Here is a 14,454-nt window from a genome sequence, read left to right as displayed (position 1 = left end):
ATAAGTTTTTTACAACTCGCTAGTCAAATCAGCTATTATAACCAGCTTTTTGAAATTAGCTTATTGAACACTTAGATTTTTGGGTATTAAATACATATGGAATACGCTAAAATAGCTAAAAATAAACAACTACTTATCAAACACTTTTACACAATAAGTTATTTACAACCTGCTACTCAAATCAGCTCTTATAACCAGCTAGTCAGACCAGTTAATACAACTAGCTAAATCAAACCAATAAACAGATAACAACTAATTACCAAACGGGACCTAATTTCTTTTTAGGAACTTTATATACTACCTACATTTTTAAAAGTTCTACTAGTCAAAATAAGATAAATGTGGCTATATTTAATAAATTACGAGTATACACTAAAAAGATGTTCATTAAAAACCACACAAATACAAAGTAAGTCGAACTTTAAGGGATGGAAGGTGCATATAATCACTAACTTTTATATGTGTGTGACCAGCCAACATTGGTTAATCGATTACTATTATAAGAGCTACTTAGTAATATAGATGTCATTGTATATAAAGGCTATTGTATCAGTGTTGTTGTGCTATTTAAGGATTACTAAATAGGTATTATGAAATACTCTCTCAGTCCCTTATCTACATGCTTATTTTCCATTTTTTACGGGAATCAAGGAACTTAAAAATTGCTTAAAACCCATGATTGGGAGGTATAAATGTGCACCTGGGCTTAGAGAGAGATAGAGAGAAAGAAAAGATAGTTGGTAATTATTGAAGAGATAGAGAGAGAAAGTGTTGGAAAATGATGTCAAAAGTACAAAAAAAAATACTAAAAGAAAATTGATGACAACTCATTAAAAAGAGGGAATATTGTTAAAAGGTAAATTTTTTAAATAGAAATAGGCATGTAGTTTTGAAACCCCTAAAAAGGAAAGTAAGCACGTAGATAAAGAACGGAGGGAGTACTTTGTTAATAAAATAGGGGTTGCTCCGTTGTTTTATAAATAGCCACACTATGTGACTAGCTGCACAAAAAATGCATTGTTCCCAGTGGTTTGAATCCTACATTTATGTGATCAGCTATTTTTCTTGAGATTTTTGTCAAAACATTAAACCTTCAAAATTTTTCCTCCTGGATTAGAAATCCTGACACCGCCACTGATTGTTCCCCTCCCTAAGTTACATGCTCACCCACTCATTAACTGTTTCTCCCCGAAATCCATACATTCCTATTCTATAGAAGGAAAAAAAATGGTAACAAAAACCTCAAATGCTCAAAAGAGGTGGTAGAAGAACATAACTACACAACGATAAAAGACTAGAATGTTGAGGTACATCAATAGTTGGAATGACATTAATCTTAAGTGTTTAGGGTAAAAATACCCTAGACATGTGGTCAAATCAGAGAGGGACACATGTCAAGCCTTGACAGGCCCACATGGGCCACTTTCCAGCTGACACGTGTCAGCCTCATATATCAGCTGGAATTGCAGCCTTCAAGGCCCAATTTCCGAGAAAGCTGCAAAACGTCGCAGCCCACCAAATCTAGGTCATAGTGACCTAAGAGGGGGCATATTTTCCAATGACCTTATAAATAGGGAGATCTCCCCCTTTTTTGGGACACATTCAATCATTTTTTACAACCCTACATTCTCTTACATCAGAGAAAGCACCTGATCTCGAAATCCGAGAAGATCTCACTCTACTTTTCCGCACCTTTTTGTATTCTCCATCACGTTCTAACTTGATCGTCGGAGGCAGAGCTCCAACCACTTGGAGTCTCCGTTATTTTGCAGGTACAGGCGTCACCAGACCAGTCCTCGAGCTGTAACTCTCCCGAGGGACAAAAACACCCAAACATTTAGCGCCGTCTGTGGGGAGAGTACCTTAAGGATGGTTCAAGAGTCTGTACCACCGCCAGACCCCAGCCGTCCTACGGTTGATAGGGAGGTCTTTACAGACCATGAAGACACCACGATGTGGACGTCAAAACATATGTGGCCTCTGATGGGTCGCTCATTACTAAACACATTCGTTCCAGGGATAAGCTGGAGCGAGTAAACAATGAAGCTGGTACCAACAAGCCTACTGGACGAACGCCTGGTAATACTCAGGCGGCAAGAGGTCAGGCCCCAGTAACCCGAGACGAGCTCATGAAATTCATGACAAGTTTCAAGGGTGAGATCAAGGACCTAATAAAAAAGAAGACGGCTGGCTCAAGCAAGAGTCAGTCGGCCAAAAAATCTCCTCGGGCTGCGAGGAAGAAGTCAGTCAGAGACAGGTAGCCTACTCCACATCCCAAGGAGAAGACTATGCCTGCCCTTGACTGGACTAAAATCCTTCTGCCCTAGACGGGCGCAAGGAAGGTCATCCGTGCAGTTCAGCCGGATGGCAGCAAGAAGACCTTCACCGATGCTCGGCATATCATCGAGCAGAATCGGAATCAGCAGCTGTCCAGACAGCTTCAAGAATACATCTGCAAGGAATACTCAGTCATTGCACGAGAGCCATACAGGCAGCAAGTCCATCCATTCTGGCCCTTAGATGATTGGGAATGCCCCGTATGTGCCTCAAATGGCATACGGGCCATACACCCCTCACTTCATGCAGCCGGCCCTCTTTGGAGGCTAGGCGGCATATAACGTCCAACCTTTGGATTGGCAGCTCCGTCTGCTCAAACTTGGTGAACAAACTTCTGCGTTCACCAAGGAGATAACCGAGGCGGCATAGCCGGCCAAGGTTAAGAATGTGTTGTGGGTGCCTATGACAGTACCTCTAACCCGGAGGACCACCTCATGGCCTACTTCAACCTTATGCACATGCAGGGATTGGAGGATGCTATGTGGTGTCGTTGTTTCCTGGCTACCTTGAAGGGCATAGCCCAACAATGGTTCGGCAACCTGCCAGCCGGGTGCATTGAAGCTTCAGGAAGCTTTCCTTCCTGTTTGCCTCCAACTTCTCAATGAACATCCCTGCCAAGAAAACAAATATTGACTTGAGCACCATACGACAGGGAGAGAGAAAAGGTCTTCTCTCCTATGTCAAACGGTTCAATCTGGTGAGAATCCAAATTCAGGGGCTGTCTAACGAGGTAGCCTATACAGACTTCTTCAAGGGTCTGAAGGATGGGTCGACCTTTAAGTTCTACCTTGTCCGAAAGAGGGTTTTCACCCTTCAAGAGGCGCTGATAGAGGCGGAGAGCTTTATTCAAGCTATCGACCTCTGCTCGTCCAGCCATCAGTCGGACTCCAAGAAGTCTGACAAGCAAAAGGAGAGTCGGTCTGCTTAGCCGGCTCAGAAAGTTGAAGAGAGAAAAAAGAGAAAAGAAGTTTGGGCGGTTGATGAGCCTGATCAGTTGTCCAAAAAGAAAAAGAAAGAATTCAAGCCATACGTCTCTTGGTACGAATTCAATAAAGACTGCCACTCCATCTTCATGGAGATAAAGAACCGGCTGACCATTGAGAAGCCGAATCCGATGAAGAGTTCCGTCCAGTCGCGGAACAAGAATAAATACTGTCACTTCTATGAGGAAGTCGACCATGACACCAATGACTCCTACAGTCTCAAGCAGACGTTGGACCGTCTGGCTGATAAGGGCTTGCTGAAATCCTATGTCTTAAAGTCCAAAGCGACTGCTTAGACGAATCCGGGATAGTCTTCTAAGATTGTCTAGCCTACTAGTAGCTCGGACACCGATAAGGATCTGGTCTACACTATAGCAGGCGGATTCGCATGTTGTGGCCTGACCATTCGGGGCACCAAGGATCATCCCCGAAGAAGATGATCCACTCAGTTGATAATGGACAAGCGTCCACCAGTGGAACATTCCCAGACGTCCTCATCACTGAGAAGGATTGGGGCAAAGTGTGCCGACCGCATGGCGACCCGGTCATATTGAATGTAAGGTCGCCAACCAGCTGGTTGGTCGGATCCTTATTGACACCGGTAGCTCCTCTGACCTCATCAACTACAAGTGTCTGTCCAAACTAAGCTATAAGCTGGACAACCTGCGCAACGTCTCCCATCCACTATTTAGCTTTGGGGGAGGGTCGTGCACCCAGTCGGACAATATTGACCTACCCATCCGGCTGGGGCAGAAGGGAAAAGGGCGGTATATGATCGTATGGTTTTTGTTGGTTAAAGAGCTGACCGCCTATAACATCATTCTTGGCCGACCCACTCTGAACGAGTGCAAGGCCGTCATCATCCCAGCTTTCATGCTGCTCAAGTATGAAAAGGATGATGGCTCTGTTAGCTCCCTCAACGAGGATCAGAAGACGTCAAGGAAGTGTTACCTCACAAATGTCAAACCAACGGCTGCTGCAACCGATCAGCCGAAGGAGCCAATAGACCTTGACGATGTCAAGGACCCTGATTCACCCCCACTAGCAGCCGGGAAGAAAAGAAAAACTGACCAGCTGGTGGAGGTGAAGAAGGAGAAGAAATAGAAATCACTGACCGGGAACAGTCAGATGAGCTCCGTCCCTAACCAGCTGGTGATCACATTGATATTTCTCTAGACGACAACCGCCTAGAGCAAATTGTTAAGGTGGGACGACTGCTTTTGAAAGGTTGGGTGCAGACTTGCACCTCCTACTGAAAGAATTCAAAGACATTTTTGCCTTTGAAGTGGAAGAGATGTCAGGCATCAGCCCGGATATTGCTGTCCACAAACTCGCCGTGAACCCTAAAAAGAAGCCATCCGGAAAAAGAAAAGAAATCACGGCGAGAAGAGAAGTCAGGCGGCAGCTGCCGAGGTCAAAAAGCTGTTAGATGCCTGGTTCGTTCGGCCATGTAACTTCCCTGATTGGGTTGCGAACGTGGTGCTTATAAAGAAGCCGAATGGTACTTGGCGCATGTGTGTAGATTACACTGACTTGAACAAGGCATGTCCAAAGGATAGTTACCCGCTTCCAAAGATCGACAGCCTGGTCGACTCTACAGCCGGGCATGCCTTGATGTGCTTCATGGATGCTTACTCCGGCTTCCATCAGATACCCCTGTGGAAAAAAGATCAAGAGAAGACAACTTTCGTCACTGATTAGGGGTTATTCTGTTATACTGTTATGCCGTTTGGCTTGAAGAATGCACCGGCTACTTTCTAACGGATGATTAATACAGTCTTCATTAATCAGATTGGAAGGAATATAGAGGCGTACACTGATGACATGATAGTCACCTCCAAGCTATAGACGGATCACCTTGTTGATCTCCGAGAAACCTTCACCACACTCAAGCGGCATAAGGTCATGTTAAATCCCAAAAAGTGTGTTTTTGGTGTTGAGTCTGAGAAGTTTCTCGGATTCCTGATTGATCAAAGGAGGATAGAGGCTAACCCCGAGAAGATACAGGCGGTGATTGACATGAAGTCACCTCGCATTGTTAAGGAAGCTCAGAGGCTTACCGGTTGTTTGGATGCGCTTGGGAGATTCCTCAGCCAGTCAGGTGACAAATGCCTTTACTTCTTCCAAGCAATCAGGAAGAAGACTAGATTCGAATAGGGGGAAGATGCTGAGACGGCCTTTCAAAAATTGAAAGAACATTTACACTCCTTGCCAAGGCTTGTTAGCCCTCTGCCTAAGGAGACGCTTTACATGTACCTAGCCGTCTCAGATCATACCCTCAGTGCCGTTCTCCTTGCTGAGAGAGACGACATTCAGCTCCCGGTCTATTTCATTAGCCATGTTCTCAGAATTGCTGAACTCCGGTACCCTATGGTTGAAAAATTTGGCCTTGCTCTCTACGTGGCTGTTAAGAAGTTGAAGCCTTACTTCTTGGCATATCAGGTGGTGATCTACACAGATCAACCCCTCAAACGGCCAATGACAACCTTAGACTCATCCGGCAGAATGCTCAAATGGGCTATTGAAATGCAAAGTCTTGAAATCACCTACGAACCAAGAAAGGCAGTGAAGGGTCAGGCGTTTGCCGACTTCATTGTCTAAATGACAAGGCCGGTTTCTCCGGACAACCTTGATCAGAATTGGAAAGTATATGTGGATGGGAGCTCTACCATGAACGGCTGTGGTGCAGGTATAAGCTGTCAGTCTCCGGAAGGAGATAAATATGAATATGCACTACGGTTTAAGTTCCAGGCCTCAAATAATGAGGCGGAATATGAAGCCCTGCTAGCCAGTATCGGCATGTGCAAGGCGGCAGGGGCAACAAAAATAGACGCCTAATCAGATTCTCAGCTGGTTGTTAGCCAATACCATGGTGATTATGAAGCCACCCATCCAGCAATGATCAAATACTTACAGGCGGTCAAAGCTGAGGCTGGGACACTTGAAGAATTTCATCTAAATCAAGTGCCCAGGTCTGAAAACAACCAGGCGGATGCTCAATCAAAATTGGCATCCTCCGTCTCCTATGATACGCCTCGGTCAGTTTTCAAGGAAGTTATGGAAAAACGGAGTATATCTGACGAAGAGCCCATTGGAGTGCTTGACCGAAGCTTTACCTGGATGGATGGCATCCGGGCATATTGGACAAACGGTACACTTCCTGATTCACCTCAAGAGGCGGCCGTATTAAAGAAGCATGCTGCAAACTTCGAGATGAAAGACGGAGAGCTCTTCAAGGCGGGTTACTTTTGGCCCACTCTTGAGGCAGACGCCATGGAGATGGTCAGAAAATGTGACAAGTGCCAAAGATTTGGCAAGATAATTTGTAGGCGTCGTTCGAAGTGCGCCTATGTTAAGCATGTTGTGAATATGCTTGGCACTCTTAGGAAGTGGAAATTGACATATACGATTAGGGACAAGGAAAGTAGGGAATCGCCAACAAGTTTTTAAGGAACTTGTAAACCGTTCACGGATCATTCATTATAAGGCAACCACGATAAAGGGACAACGATAGGCAACAATGATTGACCCGTGAAGGTTACACCCCATTCATAATCCATGAGATTTTCAATTACATATTCCCTTTAAACATACAATATGGTGATCATAAAATATAATAAAATCAACATTAATATTGGAAGCAATTTAACAATAATCCAACAATATAAAACCGTTAGAAAAATAATGGAAATAAAAGGAACATGATTCCTTACTTTGATTTTGCTTGCTTGCAACTATAAAACAATAAACGAGTTAGTAACTTCAAGGAAATAAATAAAAAAATAATTAAAATTAAATTAAATAGAATTGATTTGGGGCCAAACCCTCAAACAGTTCTACCTTTCACGCCTTTATTTAAGGACAGAACCTCTGGTAAAGTACGGACTCCTTGGAGTGCTTAAGGAATGTATTTTGGAAGAACAGGGCAGGCTAGTGTTTAGGCTAGTGCATAGAAGAGAGAAGAGAATGTTAATTGATGCCCCGAACAACAGAAATGAGGGGGTATTTATAGGGAAAATGAGCAGAGGGAACACACGGAACCCTAAAAGATAAAAACCCTAAAAAACAATGCCGTGACACGTCAGCTTTACCCGCGACATGATGTAGAATCCCGTGACACGGGGGAAAATAGTGTGACGTAGGATAATTTGGTGTGACGCGGGATAGAAAACAGACTACAGAAGATAAAACGCGTTTAGGGATTACGCGGAGAAAACACGGAACAATCCCGTGTCATGGTATATGCACCGTGGCACTGGAAAATATGCCGTGGCATGGCAACATTTCTCGTGACGCGGCACAGTTTGCCATGACGCGGCGAATCCTACTTCCATTTTTACGTCCAGATACATTTTAACCCTAATTACACTCAACATTTTTAAGTGCCGTTTCATAATTTCGGGCTATTTAGGTTTATTATTTATTAATTGGGCTAAAATAATAAATAATATGAAATGAATAAAAAGAGTTTGGGCCAAAATAAAAATTGGACTGTGCTTTGACTAACATTAGGACTGATTTTATGAACTGAGTTTGATTGAATATGAATTTTAAGCACTCCCGATTAAACACTCAACCCGACCAATAATGGCGGTGAAAAGTTGTTCATCATCAGGTTTGGTTTCGGGGAGACATTTTTAGGTGTCTACAAAAGCCCCCACTTTGACTGAGTATGTAGAAACGTCAATTTCAAAAACGATAGTTAATGTAGTCGATAAGGATGGAGAATGATTTAAGACGTTCTGCGATCCTAAATCACTCTGTATACGCCGATACCTGCAGAAAAATGTTACTTCCACAGATAAAAGAGTAAAGGGATAGAATGCGTATCTGACACCAGTGTATCGGTGATAAATGAGTTTGGTAGCTTCCTATGTTTGAAGGAATCCACCGAATGACGTTTCGTTTGAGATACTTTCCATGCCTGAGGAAAGTCGACTAATGAGTTTGGTAGCTTTCTATGCTTGAAGCAATCTACCGGATGATACTTTTCATGCTTGAGGAAAGTCGACATTTGAATTTGGCGGTTTTCTATGCTTGAAGAAATCCACCGGAAAATAATTTCTATGCTTGAGGAAAGTCGATAGATGATTTGGGCGTTTTTCTATGCTTGAAGAAATCCACCGATTGAGATACTTTCCATGCTTGAGGAAAGTCGATAGATGATATAATCGTTGACTTCTCCGCCTTGAGAGGTGGCGACGACCGACAATTTTCCATGCTAGAGGAAAAACTTGTCTAATAATGAGATTACAAGTCTCTGTGTATAGAGAACCTTGCGCTGTGAAATGATGGTGGTTCAATTGTCCCCGAACGTGGGCCGTAGTTGGTTCGTTTGTCCCCAAACGTGGGCTGTGGATGATATACACCTTCAAGTCAACTATCTGACCATATTAGGTGCTTAAAATATCGAGAATGTGATTTTTATACTTGTTAAGGGCAAAATGGTAATTTAGGTACCACTTAAATATCAGTTAGAATTTTCCGCGTATCTCCAGTGAGAAAATAACTGTCCAAAAGCTGCAGAAAATCGTTCAAACTTGGTCAAAGATGCTAGGAATTGTTGTTTCAATGAATACTACAAGAAAGGGGGGGTTGAATTGTAGTATGAGAGTTTAGCCAAACTTTTTGCGGAATTAAAACTAAGTAAGCTAAAGGAACAGAAAGATAAATTGAAGGAACTAAAAGATGCAAGAGAGATTTTTACGTGGAAAACTCCTTGGCCCTAACAAGGAGAAAAACCACGACCACTTGGGATTTTGGGAAAAGAATCTTTACTAGAATAGGGCAAATGGTCCTATTACAAATTAAAGACTCAAACTTCAAGTTCCTCAACGAACTTGAAACCCCGAGGAACAAGTCACCCAACTTGTTACTCTTTCTCTTCTCTTTCTCACTTCTCTTTCTCACATACAGAAATTCACTCAAACTTCCCCATTCCCCAAATTACAACTCGAAAAATAAATAACTAGTATAAGAACATAAGAACACTCTATATCACTTATGTGGAATTGACACTTAACTCGAATTAAAGCTTGAAAACTTATGTGAGTAAAGGTGAGTTTTTCCAACTGATTTCAAAGACTATTTATAGATTAAATTTTTTTAGGAAAAACTCCTTTGTGCAGCAAATCCATTACGCCACTACTCTAACCCACTAAGAAGATCATGTTCCTAAAATTGAGGAAACATGAACTCCTCAATGTGCAAGACCATGACCCGAAGAAGATCATGGAGGAGTAGGCCTCAAGTTTTTAGAAAACGTGGAAGATTTTATTTCCAAAAGATATTTTCGAAAATCAGAATAAATAAAATCTTTTTAGTTAAGAAAAAGATAAACGTTAGAAAATAACAATTTTCCTAAAAACTAGCATGCACAATTTTATCAACTTAGACAAATTCCACACAGTTTTTTCGAGTATAACTTATTTCTTATACTTACATAAATCCTAAAATATAAAAATATATTTATTCTTCATGTCCTCTGATGAAGCTTCTACTCCGAGGCTTCTGTTCCTCAAGGGGAACTTCTCTTCTCTGGTGAAGCTTCTGTTCCTTGAGGGGGTCTTCATTTCTGAAGCACCAGTTCCTGCAAAGGAACTCTTCTTTTTGGATAGCTTTGCTTCTGGCCTTCTTGTTTCTCATGGAATCTTTGCACGACACTTAATTCTCCTAGTCATTGTATCTGATCACAAACTTAAACAATCAAGCTCTTATTAGTCTGTAAGTAAGTGAGGTTGTGTCATCATCAAAATCATTAAGTCCAACAATATTCCCCCTTTTTGATGATGACAATCAAACCAAACTTACTTACAAGGAAACAAAAATAATCCAACCTATTTTAAAACAAAGTACAATGCAGAAAGGGAACTAATACTAAGCAATGCTGAAATGAAAAACTAAGGAAAAAACTTGTATATACATTATACCTGTTTAGAGAGTAGGCAGCTTGTGAAGATTTCGAACAGAGACCATAGAATGATTAAGTTTCCTTAATAGTTTGCATCTCTTCCCCCTTTTGGCATTATCAAAAACCAACACACAAGCAATAGTATACCATAACACAGCACCATCTAAGTGGTTTGGTGTTAAGACAAGAAGCATGCATAAAGAGAAAACATTCACAAAGAATATAGGCAGAATAAACATAGGTATTAATCATCCAAAACCAATTTAAAACATCGGCCAAATGTACCAAATTTGCAAGTTCACCAAAAGAAAATTAAAAGTGCCCAAAATATTACAGACCAAAATAAAATTGTTCCTAAAAGCAAATAAAATAAGAGTTTCATCAACATAAAAAGGCTGCAAGGTAAGGTAAGATGCAGCACTCTGGTCATCATCAACAGCAAGATCCTTCAGCTTCTTGCTAATTTGAGACACAATGTCCTTGATAATGGACTGTCTCCCTTTATCAGTGCTTGTGACCAGCTTCTTCACATCAGCATTAAGAGTGATCACACTTTTCTTCAAATCCTTTATCTCTGCTTGGAACTTCTCCTGTTCCTTGAGCATTTTCTGGAGCAGTTCCTTCACCTCTTTAAAGCTCTCTTCAGCTGCAAAACCTGCAGATGCATGCCTAATAGAAGTAGGAGTACTAGGGAGCTTCTGCAATTCCTCCTGGGCACCAGAAAGATCAATGCACACTGGAGATAGATTCCCCTTCTTTTTCAACAACCTCAAACTTTTTCTCTTTTTCCTTCCCCCTGTCTCCACCATCTTCCCTACAATTTCTTTTTCCTCTTCCTCTTATTCTCCCTCATTCTGAATATCTTCAACAACCTTCTCAATGACCCCTATTGCTTTCTTTTCTTCCTCCTCAGCTACATCACTCACTTCCTTTGGCCTCTTATCTTTTTCTTCTAGCACTACTTCAAAACATCCATTCACAATTTTCAGTTTATGGTTTTCGAGAAATATGGGCTGTATGAATTCGATGTTTTTGAGAGGTAGGGGCTCTTTCTTGGTAAAGGAAATGCCAAAGCTTTCGAAGACAAAGGTGAGTAAGTTTCCATATCCAACCTTCCATCCCTTTGGAACACAGTGGGTAAGGTGTTGGATCATGATTGAGGGAAAATTGATAGGTATTTTTCGGGCTAGGCAGTAGATTAGGACAGAGTCAAGCTTGTTGGCACTGTCTCTCTTTTGAGAGCGAGGGATTATGTCATTGAACACAAATTTTAGCAGAATTTTGTCAAGAGGGGTTAGGTCATTATGGTTTATGTAGGGTTCCTCAGGGTCACCTCCTAAATGCTCAACAATTTCATCAATGTTAGCTTCAAGAAGGAGATTTCTAATGACATTGGTTTTAAAATACAAATCATACCCAGCACTCGGCAAATCAAACAACTCAGCCAAATACACAACATCAAATTCAATTTCCTTCCCCGTAGACACCCATTTGTGTCTCCCCAAAACCAAACCCAGTGATGAATGCCTTTCACGTCGAACCATAATCGAATGAGGCAAAAGTGGTTGAAAGTCAAGTGTTGCGGTTTAGTTTTATTAAAATTCTCTTCTCTCTGTTTTTGAAAATAACTCTATTTGTTTGAAAATAGCCAAACCAGTTTAGTTTGGTACATGATTAAGGTCCAATAATAGTGTAGTTGGATGGGGCTTGAAAATACCTTTCCAACGATATATTATAAGCCCAATTCCGATGAATATTGAGGAAGTTATGGCCAAAATACTAAACTGGGCCCGGATAATTATTTACATACGGCGCAATGATCTAGAGGAGGGCCCAATGTTAATTATTATTCCTAAAATCATTATGATTAATTATAATTTTCTGGAAGTTTCTAGAAAGTTCTTTTTAGTTCTAATATTATTAGATTTAATAATTATTTATTTTTAAATAGACTTTTATTTGGAGTAAAACATTATTTTATTATCTTAAAAATACGTATTTTATCTTCTGTACGGATTTCGTAGATCAAGTTGATTAAAGATCGGATTCCGCGTGAAGAAAACGCGCTGCGACAAACCCTGTCGCCTCGCGACAGAGTCGATTCCTGGCGACAGCGTGTAGTTTTATTCCTTATCAAATTCTGTATTTTTCCGGACTATTTTCATTATAAATAGGGTCCCGAACTTCTGTTTTCAGATCATCAACTATCATCAACTCTCATCATTAATTCTCTCTATGCTCTCTCTAGGCAATATAGCTTATTCTTTCTCTCTATTTCTAAACCAACCTATTTATAAACAATATTCCGCATTCACAAGATCTTGAAACACCTAGCCAAGTTCGAAGTTGCCTTTGCCCTAGACGTGAAAGGTTGATAATTTCTGAGGGTTTGGTCCAAAACTAGTCAAAACTTTATTTAGTTTGATTTCAATTTAATTCTTTAATTATTCTTTATTGATTTTCATTGAAGTTTACTAACTTGTGTATTTTGTTATTAGAAAGAGGTACGAGGCTTCAAAGTAAGTAGATTAGCTTACTCCCTATTTTATTAACAATGTAGATTGCATGCTTATTATTGTTTTATAATTCCTAGTATCATGTTAGGATGTTATTTAATGCTTTCTAGAATCATGTTTAGGGTGCCTTTACTTATTTCTAATGTCATGTTATCATGTTAGTACCATGTTAGGTTTAAAGCTTTGATCTTTATTGCTTAGTGACATGCTAGGAGTTGTTATTAATCTTGTTAGTATCATGCCTAGGATCTTGCTATTATTATTAAGCTTTATTATGCCTTATCATGCTATTATCATCGTTATTATTTAATTTTGTTTGTTATTATTGTTGCTTGATATATTTTATTGTTGTTGCTTGATCACACCTTTTATGATGGTTAAAGGGAATTTGTACTTGAAATCACGCTTAATAAGATAATTAATAATCTTGTTTAGGCTAATGTGATTTTAACTTAAGTGATCGCCAATAATAGTCTTATTTGTGCATTAATGTTCAACCAACATAGATAAACAGGTTAGGTTCAATATAATGTTTGTATGTTATTCGAAAAGCGCACATGAATACGAGCAGAACAAAGTAGAGGCCTATTTTATAGGGCGGGTCCCTTCTTTTGTAGATTGGATTCGTACCCTCATCCCCGGACCCTATTTGGTTCAAGACCTTATGGAGTAGTTGATGGTCCTTTTGGATTATCTTTTGGGTTTACAAGTTCCTAAAACTTGTTGGCGACTCTTTTGCTCTCTTTTCCTTCCCTTTGGAACGGCACCATACTTTAGTGTATGATCACAGTGGGGTTCAAGTTTGGGGTTATCATAATGCTTGAAATATTCCCTACAGTTTTTGGCGACTCCACTGGGGAGGATTTCTATTTATATTCCTGAAATTTATTTTGGCAATTATTTAGAATGAGCGGATGAGACTCGAAAAATTCTAAGTATTTCATGTGCGTGATTTGATTAACATTATTGTCATATGCATTAAAAGGTTCTCATGGGAGAGCCCCATGAGTCAATACCTAGGAATTTTACATGTAGGAAATTTGAGAAATATCTTTCATGACTAGAATCGAAAAGATGATACGAAATCTGGAAAATTCTAAGAACACAGAAACTTGCCAAGGCATGTAGGAACTAGCGTCTAGAAAACAGGGCTTGTCGCCCGTAAAAAGTTTCTGTCGCTTGGCGACAGAGGCTTTTTTGCGGCGACAGTTCTTGTGGTCTGGCGCCAAGTTCTTCCAATACCGAGCCAGGGGTTTGCCTTCTTGCTTTGACCATTTCTAGCATTGTTGGCTTGATTTTACTTATTGGTTGAGTCCTTTTTTCACTTTTCTGAACCCATATGTGTTCTACATATGGATATAACCCTCTGGGGGTTCCTGCTTCACCTGCCCAATGGAATAATCCACTATCATGTGCAAAGTTCAAATTTGGGTACGTGCGAAGTTTGTGAACCCACCAAACCATGGAGTCGAGTTCGATTTCATCGCGGACTCGCGGGATCCTGTCCATTCGCTCCAACCCTCACGGTAGGCTTGTGTGCAATGCATACGGATTCATAACCATGGACCTTTTTGACTTAACCCATATCCTTGAACTTTAGAGAACTAGAGCCATGGTTAGGTTGCAAACTCATTGCATCATATTTTGACTATGTGAACTACTTGTGCATCCTTGTTTGTGCATACTATATCTGTGTTAACCGTTTGTT

The sequence above is a fragment of the Chenopodium album genome, chromosome 18 (genome assembly GCF_948465745.1).
Source record: "Chenopodium album chromosome 18, dcCheAlbu1.1, whole genome shotgun sequence".
NCBI classification, from domain to species: Eukaryota; Viridiplantae; Streptophyta; class Magnoliopsida; order Caryophyllales; family Amaranthaceae; genus Chenopodium; species Chenopodium album.
This window is presented reverse-complemented; position numbering follows the sequence as displayed.